Below are 9,527 nucleotides of genomic sequence, written 5' to 3'. Positions count from 1 at the left end.
GAGCCAAATAATGTTAACTTGTACCAAATAATCTATTTACCAATATTTGACCTATAACAATCAAATTTACATTCCCTAAAAAAACCTAAAACAATCATTGATAAAAAAACCAAGAAATTAAATATGGTAAACTTTATTATATATGAAAGCGATAATTATCCTTACGTGTAAGATATATATATATATATATATATATATATACTTACTTATAAATTAACTGAAAAATGAAAGCATATTCGAGTTTATTTAATTTATAATATTTAACGATATAAATAGTATAATATCTCAATGATAACATTTGACATTTTTATTTTTTTCATACATGACAAACACGGTTTGTTGTTGATTTTAGATTCCACCAAGTATATTTTGGAATATATATATAATATGTAAATATTTATTTTTATAAAAATATATAGATAATATAAAGAGAATTTAAAGGAAAACAAATAATATAATCATGTTAAAAATAATACTCTCTCTGTCCATAATGAAAGAATTTTGGTTATAAACCAATTTTGGAGAAGACTTTTCATACAATAATAGTTCTGAGCTACACCATGAATTTTTTTTTGATAAGTTTGAGGGGGTCAGCTTCTCGACTTTGCCATAATGACAACACATAAAAATAACGCGTTAACCCGTTCAATTTGTGAATTTTTTGCTTCATTAGAGCATAATTTTGTATGTCATGTTTCACATACAATATTCTGATCACCATTAACAGAAAAGTCAATGTTAACACAAATGCTTCAAATTTGATAAAAGTTAGAAGCATTGATAGGCCTGGAGGTGACATGTCGGAAGTGCTCGCCATCTTTTTTCTTAAATTTTAATAGTCGTGGTAAAAATAGTCAATTTGTCAAATCCCGAATCATTTCATTATTTCCAAAAATGTCATTGAAATTAAATTCGAAACCCAAATCACATATAAAATTTTAACTTTCATTTGTTTGACATTTTCAAGTCAAAACTCAAAACTTTGAACTCGTAACAAATTTGACAATAAATCTACTCAAACTTATAAAGTACTCATATTACTCTTTTGACACGTAACATATTTTGAGCCAAATATTGTTAACTTGTATCAAATAATCTATTTACCAATATTTGACCTATAACAATCAAATTTACATTCCCTAAAAAACCCAAAACAATCATTGATAAAAAAAACCAAGAAATTAAATATGGTAAACTTTATTATATATGAAAGTGATAATTATCCATATATATATATATATATAGTTACTTATAAATTAACCGAAAAATGAAAGCATATTCGAGTTTTTTTAATTTATAATATTTAACGATATACATAGTATAATATCTCAATGATAACATTTGACTTTTTTATTTTTTTTCATTCATGAAAAACACGGTTTGTTGTTGATTTTAGATTCCACCAAGTATATTTTGGAATATATATATATATATTATTAAATATATATTTTTATAAAAATATATAGATAATATAGAGAGAGTTTAAAGGAAAACGAATAATATAATCATGTTAAAAATATTACTCTCTTTGTCCATTTGAAAGTGTCCATATTTCCTTTTTAGTTTGTCCCATTATAAATGTCCACGTTCAAAATTTATTAATTAATTTCCAAGTTGACCCTTACACAAATGCAATCATTCAAACTTTCTTAAATTTTGTCTTTTTTATGTATATCAAGGGCATTATAGTCATTTGTTAAGCAAAAAATGCAATCATTCAAATAAATTTTGTGTTTTTCAAACCATGACACTTGTAGAGGGATGGATGAAGTATATAATTAGAGTGTAAATAGAAGGAGAATAATTACTGATCTATGATAGGATTATTAGATTAGGAGGGAAAAGAGCTTGATATATAATCACAAAGCGGCAAGTGTGCACAATTATTTTCTTTTATTAGAATAGGTAGATAACGTACTAGCGATCCTCTGATTTTTTATAAAGGCTCGATATTGTAAAATGAAAAGAGAACCATTTGCAAGTCGCAAGATGCCTAAAATTACAAGGAAATGAAAATGACAAAAATACCAGGCAAAAACCTTATACAGCCGCTTAAATAGTAAAATCAACGAAATTAAACATACACCACTTCTCCCACTCTAATCCCGCATGTTTACTCCTATGCTTGATCCAAAGAAACGAAGTTGTCTTGATGTCATACACCAAATTGCTCACCAAGAATTATTATTACAAATATTATCATTTTAAGCCTTCCAAATCATCAGCATGTGACTAATAAAATTACTTGGGTCCATTCATTTTCAACCACATTAATTTATGCTTTTTAGGATACTCCAAAATAGGGATGAGCTCGGTACCGTACCAAAAATACCGATACCGAAAATCACAAATTCTTGGTATCGGTACCGCTACCGAAATATTCGGTTCTGTACCGGTATTGAAGGTAAATTTCGCGAAATACCGGTACCATACAGATCCCGAAACTCAAAACTTTGATACCGAATTTGCTCATCCTTACTCCAAAAGATCCCTCATGATATCGAAATTAGTGGACTTCGATAACTTTATCCAATCGTGAAAAATTGACTAAACCCATTTAGTCAGCCGACAATGAACCATAAAATGTACCCTTTTAGACATTTTAGCCAAATATAAAAAAGCAAGTTTGTGTAATTAGAAATAGAATATACGGAGACAATAATATTAAAAGAAAACCAATTACAAAAGTGTTTCACGTGAGTCTAAGAAGCAAGCTTTTTAAATTAGGGATGAACATTTTGTTCCAAATACTCGTGCTCGTATATGTATCGTGCATGTACCGATTCAACTTATACGCTATGGGTATTGGTACTCATTTTTTTAAAATTTTTGTACATGGATAATCGGGTATAGGTACGGGTTAAATATGAGTACATTTAATTTTTTGTACCTGTATGGAGTATATAAAGGTTTAATTGGGATTATTCATATTTAATATATAAAATAAATTCTCCAACCTTGTTACTATTGAACAAATACCAAATGTTTCTCAAAATTAAATAATATAATATCCAATACTCGAACCAACAAACAAATCACTTAAAGTCGGCGACCGAATTAGGGTTCTTCAAAACTATCTTATCATTAAATCAACGGCCAATTTGGTACATGTACTAATTTGCGTGCAAGTATCAATACCCGGACTAATTCAGGTTGTTTGTTATTTGTACCGATACTGGTTTCAAGATCGTCAACGACTTGGAAATAAAAAAGCAAAGTGGTACAAAAAGGGTACTGTACTGAAATACCCGTACTCGTACCATACCGAAAAATTTTGTACAAGTATTGGTTTGGGTTTTTATTGATTTTTGATACGAGTACAATCGGGTACAGGTACGGGTATGGATCAAGGACTATCCCACGATCATCCCTATTTCAAATTATTAGTAAGTCTAGGTGTTACACTTTCCGTACCTGTGGTATATTACTAGAAATCGAAAAGACAATAATTTTTGGATCGAGTGGTTTAAAAAACCTCTTTTATATATCTAAGGTTATTTTTTATGTCTAGCTACTTGCTAGGACTGTTTTTAATAGAGTACCGACTTTTCAATATAAAAAAAAATACTAATATTCACAAATAAACATTAAACCGATGAAATTGTATACAAGAAGAGTTTAAGTATGTCAGACTTTAACAACTTGTGACTATATGTGGGATATGTATTCCTTTATTTATTTTTCTGTAAATCTCTATGATCGATGTCGAAAGGTCAATCAAAAACACTTATAAAAATACCTTTACTAGCTAGGGCAAGTAAGGTCGTCTCCACAGGAAATCAGTGGTAAGTGCAAGTAAAATTCATAACTAATAATTATTATATTAAGGTGGACAAACGATGTCAAGCAGATTAAATAATGATTTGTTTGTAAACAATTTGAGAAAAGTAACCAAACTCCAGGTTTCAGGTTGTGAAGCAGACTAGACCAATTGTTAAACCTATTTGGAAAACTCGATTGATTACACTTATAATCAAAAGACTAGATATTTGACCTCACTAATTGACAGAACTTAATCTGAACAATTGGTTTGGATGAATAATAACCTAATTGATTACCAGTTTTAAGGTTTGATAAATGTAAGTGATTTAATGGTAAATGATAAACGGGCCAATAACACAATGAACTTAATCCTAAAAGTTGATGACCACAAATCAATAAACTGATAAAAAAACAAAACATTTAATTACGAAAAACTATTGAATGCATAAACAAATGTAAAGATTCAACTAACCGAATGATTAACCAAATCCAAATCCAATATTAAGGTTCAAAACCAAAAAGTCTAACCACAAACACAACCCTACGCCCGGAGATGGTCACAAAAGCATTAGCCTAGCTTATGCATCTTGAAGATCTTGATTCTTGGTTGAGATGATGATAACATGGATGATTGTGGTGAGTGGTAGGTGTTAGGATGGTGTATGATGGCCTCCAAGAAGTCCCAAAACTGATTATGATTGGATAATTCGATATTAGGGTTTTTGGGCCTTAAATATGGAAGAAAAATCACCAAAATCTCTTTTTTCGTCAGACCATACCGTAAGCTACGGTCTGGCCACCATAAGCTACGGTCAGACCGTAGCTTACGGTCTAACAACTCTGCCTTACGGTCCTGCTGGGCCAAAACTGTTTTCTTCATAAAATTTTCGTTTTAACTCCGTTTTCCTCCCCGTTTGCGGCCACGTCTTCGTATTTCAATTCTCTATCATCCCATACATCATTACTTTCATTTTAACTCCATCATGAATGCTCCAAGTTAGTTTCTTTAAGCTCCGTTAAGCTCCGCACACCTGTAAACATAAAACCTATCAAAGTATTTGTGTTCGATAAATATAAACAAGTAAAACCCGCAATATAAATCACTTAAAGCATGTATTTTTACCCACACATCACCCTACACACTACTTTTATGTGTTCACCTTCCTCACGTGAGGTTCGAACCAAACAAAATTCAATCAATGGCCAGTTTTTGTCAACCTCTTTCTCACAACTCCATGCAAATGCAACCTTGAGGTCGACTTTATTATCGCCTTCTTAGTTCTTCGGGGGGGGGGGGGGGGGGTTCTTTTCTTTTTATTATTATTATAAAACGTTGTTTAGTTTCTTCATATATCTGTCTTATATTGCAATCGGTCGATTTTCTTAATTGAATTTTTAAAAATAGACTTGTAGAACGCTCGAGTTGTTAACAAATTACAAAACTGGCTAACAAGCTCAATTGACCGTTTGCTGGTGAGCTTGAGTCGAGTACGTACAAGCTTATCTATCTTCCATGTTGTGTGTCTTACAAGATGGAGAGGGAGGAATGACAAATTGTTGTGTAAAGTCATAACTCATAAACACGTTTGAGAATTATCTAATCCTTCTCGAAAAAAATAAAATTATACAAGTACTAAAAAATGAACATAGTGGGGTATCGTGTATCATTTACTTTTTTTGTTGGTAAAAACAATTTTCTTACTTTGTAGTTGTTTCATTTAATATATATATATATATATTTATATCAATGAACTAGTGGTGGAGTGGTAATGAAGATACCTGTTTCATGTGACCCAAATTTGATTCTTGCCCCCATTATTTAGTTTCATCAGCACCTGGGTGATGATGTGAGACAAAGCGATTAACATGAGGTTTACTAGTTGGATCCTTGAATCACGAGTTTTATATCACCGTACTTCCGTGCCCTCGGGCAAGTGTTCACGGGAGTTGGCATTGGTGAGAGTTTTCCCCGAATCGAAGCCGAGTGTATCCCGACGTGATCATGAATTAGCCAGTAGCCAATTTGAAGGATTTGTTAATCGTTTAAAAAAAGAGTAAAGTGCCAAAATCGTCATTGAGGTTTAGTTAATAATGCGCTTTTCGTCCAAAAAATGTCTTTTTGGCATATACCATTGATGTTTCCCACTTCTTGTCAATTACGTCCAACTCACTAACTTCGTTAACTTTATTTTTTAACTCAGGGCAAAAAAGTCAGTGTACCTATTTGTTATTTAACAAATAAAACCCTAAGTAAAAAACAACTTATAAGACTATCCACTATCATAACACAACCCAACCCAACCATTTATTAAAAAATAACTCTCTTCCATAGTTTCACCTATACAACCCCACCCAATTTAATATTTTACTCACTATCACAATTCACAACCACTCTAAACTAATATTTTATTAAATAAAAGTGCTTATTTTGTATAAATTTTATATCAAAATGTTAAATATTTTGTTATAAATAAAACGTGTCGTTAAATTTTTTTAAAAAAAGGTTAAAAGTTGTAATTTTCATGAAAAAAACCAAGTTATATATAAAAGTTTGGTTGCAAACTTAGGTTGCTGGAACAACCTACGTTGTAACCGGTTGTGGACAAAAAATAAATTTCAATTTTTTAATTAAAATGTGTTTTTGTCTTTTTGTGCCACCTTGCAACTCGTTGTGATAAATGGTCATCATAGTGGATAGTATAAATAATCCATCTTCTTCATTGAAGCACCAACACTTGCAGCACTCCCCGACAATCACCAAGAAATTCAGCAACACCTTCATAAGATTCAGCAGTACCACCGCATCCACATCTACCATAACATCGTTCTCCGGTGTCAAAAAACAATCCCGCCATAGTTTTCAGTCGCAAAATCTATCCCCAGGGCCCGAATGCTTAACTTCTCAGTGTTGGAATCGTGTCACCACTATCGTCATAAAATCCATCTCCAATAAAACCATCGTGAACGACGGTTCTTGAGGGGCGGCGGTTGTTCATATTTTACAGAATTGGAGATGAAAAGAAGATGATGGGGGATGACGATGGTGGTATTGAGATGGTTTGGCTGAAGAACAAAAGGAGTAGGGGAGTGGTCGGAGATGGTGATGGTGGCCGTTTAATTTAGGATTCGGATCTCTGTATTTCCAATCTCTATACCTGCAAGCTCAACGAAAACCATGTTAATGGCAAAAGAAGGGTAGGGATAAGTCATTTTTTGCTTAACTTTTAGTAAAATAATAGCTTTATTATTATTATTATTATTATTATTATTATTATTATATTATACGTACTAGCTTTAGAGCCCATGTAACACACACGATAATCTAAATAATTAAGTTACAAATAAAACAATACATATTGATAGCTAACCTAGTACATCCACATCACATGTTGGAAACCTTATAATCTATCCGTATACAAATTGAAAACATCATGATACACCCGTAAGCAAGAGGTGAACCATATAGCCCAAAATGTGTTTAAATGCACCCTTTAGTCAAACACAATATCCACTAATATCTTTAACTTTAGTTATTCATATTTACCGACAGGAGAAATATATAGAAATAATTCAAATCATCATGATTAATGTCGGTGGTTTGATACATTTTCATCATATATTATCACATTGGAAATTGTTTGTGTCTTCGTTTCTATGTCTAACATTAGTAAAGCAGGAATAGCATGATCATTATTAAAGTCTGTTAATTGGCTGCTAACAACTTTGGGAGGGTTATTCAACAAGAAGAAAGAGATTACGTACAACCAACATAGCTACCCAAGAAAGAAAACTTAACCTTTTATTGGTTATGTTAAAGAAACTCAGGTTCAAAGTCCATTATCCCAATAATAAATAATTAGCATAAGGGATTGGGGGACTTGAAGAGACAATTACAGAACTGGGCCCATTGTATGGGGATGAGCTTATAATGCTTGGCTTTTCTCATCCCATGACTTCGTCATCTCAACCGTACTGGGTCCAAATTTGATGAGTCAAAATGGAATCAACTCATTGTGTATATAGCTTACTCATCCTTTATTATATAGAAGAGGAACCATGTATTTATATCATGGTAGATTTAAAGTACCAAGAGAACTTGGTAATGCTCATGGGAACTAAATATCATCTACCTCAGCCAGGTATCGAAAGAGGATCTTGTCCGAAACTAGCCCAATGAATGGGTCTAAAAGGGATAAACCTATCCCGTATGTGATGAGAAATATGGGCTATGACTACATTAGTCTCTTGTCCTTATCATAAAGAATAAGGACTAGGGAGCTTGTAAAGCTTCTATGAAAATGGGTCTCCGTCCTATGATTGGGACCAAGTCAAGAAAGCCTAGGAGAAACAAAGATACATGGAGAGTACTAGTTACTCCAACCAAACATCCTACCAATCAGATAAGAAGGAGATAGGAAATGTAAATTTGAAAGTGGGAAAAGGGAGCCAACAGATAAGAGAAAGCAGACAGTTCTAAAGGTATCATGACATCTTGAGGGAAGCATGAGATGCTTTTTCAATAATGTCGTTGGTTCATGTGTGGGCCAGCAATGGGCTGAAAAGATAAAAGGGGATTTGATAATATAAATCAAAGAAAGATAAGGATGAGTCAGGCCGAGGGTTCACTCCATTACCTTTATCATAAGTTATAAGGATAATAGACGGGGAAGACTTGAGGAAGCTACCCTGGAAACAAGCCTAAGAATAGCATTCTCACTCTAGCAATCGCTGAAATTATGGTGATATCGACAAAGGATATCGGCACTAACCTTTTGAAGAAAGTTCGAAGACGGACAAATGTCTTTAAAAGGTTCATAATGAAGTGTTGAGCTATTTGAGCGTACACGAAAATCGAGCTAATGGAGAAAACAACATCAACGGACACCTTCGGAGAATAAAGAAAGCACCGTAAAGAATGTATAAAAGCAGCCCAAACAAGAGGAAAGCCCAAGCCTAATAGAGATGGAGTAGAATAAAGAATAAATTAGTGAATGGTCACATCATAGCTGCAGGATGGCACTGTTGCCTGGTCCAGGTGAATGGCCCAAGGAGTGTTGTCTCCTGGGCTCAATGAAAGACACTATGGATATATGGGGGAAAAGAATTGTTCAACGGAAAAGACATGTGACAAGAGGAAATATCTCTCACCCTAGGATCTCAATATTATACTATATGTAATTCCCATCCTCTCTTCTCCTATAAGAAAGATGGATCAATGCTTGTAATAACTAGATTCAGTTTAAGAATAAGATTCATACATTCATACATTCACTCATGTCACTTAATCAATCATTCTCCAAGTATTCAAAAACTCAAGAATTCATCTAGGGTATCAAACTTATCCAATTAAAATTGTTATGGTTTCTCACACGTATTGAAATCCAAGAAATGGGAGATGGTGGTTTAAGCTATCTAACGGTGTATGTGATTGTTGCGGCCATTTGCAAGTGCATAAGGTTGTCTTTTGTGATTGAGTTATCCGGATAGCCAAACTTTATTCGTTGATCGTTAAAAAAAAGAAGTACAAGAAAATAATATAAACAAAATTAGTTTAGTTGGTTGTTTATGTATATAACATACAATTGTATAGGTAGAAGATAAATATTAATTTGACTGTTTTTATAAAATTTATAAATGTGCATGCAAGATATATAACATTTAGAAAATATGAACCACTTATCAAAATTAAATGGATGTTATGTGTGTTCTCGTAAAAATTGGTGTCATTAAAGAAGGAATATACAACAATCGATCGCATAATATAG

This window comes from Bidens hawaiensis, unplaced genomic scaffold (genome assembly GCF_021521415.1).
Source record: "Bidens hawaiensis isolate Kalapana, Puna unplaced genomic scaffold, B.hawaiensis_p1.1 tig00032167_1, whole genome shotgun sequence".
Lineage (NCBI taxonomy): Eukaryota > Viridiplantae > Streptophyta > Magnoliopsida > Asterales > Asteraceae > Bidens > Bidens hawaiensis.
The sequence above is the reverse complement of the archived record's forward strand: the minus strand, read 5'-3'. Positions refer to the sequence as shown.